Raw genomic sequence first — 1,135 nt, 5'->3', positions numbered from 1 at the left:
GAAACGACTCGACAGCACTTAACAACAACAATGATTCTTCCTCAAATCTTGATGCCACGTTCTTCTTCATATAGTTCAGCTTCTCTGATTATTTGCTCAGAATATAGATTGAATAAGTATGGTGAAAAGATAAAACCCCAACACAATCCTTTCTTGATTGTAAACCATTGAGTGTCCACTTGTACTGTTTGAATGACAGCCTCCTGGTCTGTGTACAGGTTCCTCATGAGTACAATTAAGTGTTCTGGAATTACCATTCTTCTCAATGTTATCCACAATTTATTATGATCCACACAAATGCTTTTGCACGGTGAATAAACTTAGAAGAAATGGGCAGATTTCTAGAAACACACTATTTACCTAAACTATCACAGAGTGAGGTAGAAAATTTGAACAGACCAATAACAAAATAAGAAATTGAACAGGTCATAAAAAAATTACTAAGGAAAAAAGTCTGGCCCAGACGGTTTCACTAGAAAATTCTACCAAACGTTCAGAGAAGAACTGACACCAATCCTACTCAAACTGTTCCAAAACATAGAAAAGGAGGGAATTCTCCCAAATTAATTATATAAAGGAAGCATAACCTTGATACCAAAACTAGGGAAAGACATCACTAAAAAGGAAAACTACAGACCAATATCTCTCATGAATATATATGCAAAAATCTTCAACAAAATCCTAGCCAATAGACTCCAGCAATATATATGTATATATATAAATACATTATGACCAATTTTATTTTATTTTATGACCAAGCAGATTCATACCAGGTATGCAATGATGGTTCAACATTAGAAAAACAAACAACATCATCCATCACATAAACAAAACAAAGGAAAAGAACCACATGACACATCAATCGATGCAGAAAAAGCATTTGATAAAATGCAGCACCCATTCCTGATCAAAGCTCTCAGCAAAATAGGAGTAGAAGGGACATTCCTCAACATAATAAAGGGCATATATGGAAAAACAATAGCCAACATTATTCCCAATGGAGAGATACTGAAATCATTCCCCTTGCAAACAGGAACCAGACAAGGATGCCCTCTATCACCACTTCTATTCAACATTGTATTGGAAGTCCTAGCTAGGGCAATAAGGCAAGAAAGGGAAATCAAAGGCATCCAAA

The sequence above is a fragment of the Orycteropus afer genome, unplaced genomic scaffold (genome assembly GCF_000298275.1).
Source record: "Orycteropus afer afer isolate SDZICR_OR568_19922 unplaced genomic scaffold, OryAfe1.0 scaffold00224, whole genome shotgun sequence".
In the NCBI taxonomy this organism is placed as follows: Eukaryota; Metazoa; Chordata; class Mammalia; order Tubulidentata; family Orycteropodidae; genus Orycteropus; species Orycteropus afer.
Note: the sequence above shows the minus strand (reverse complement) of the source record.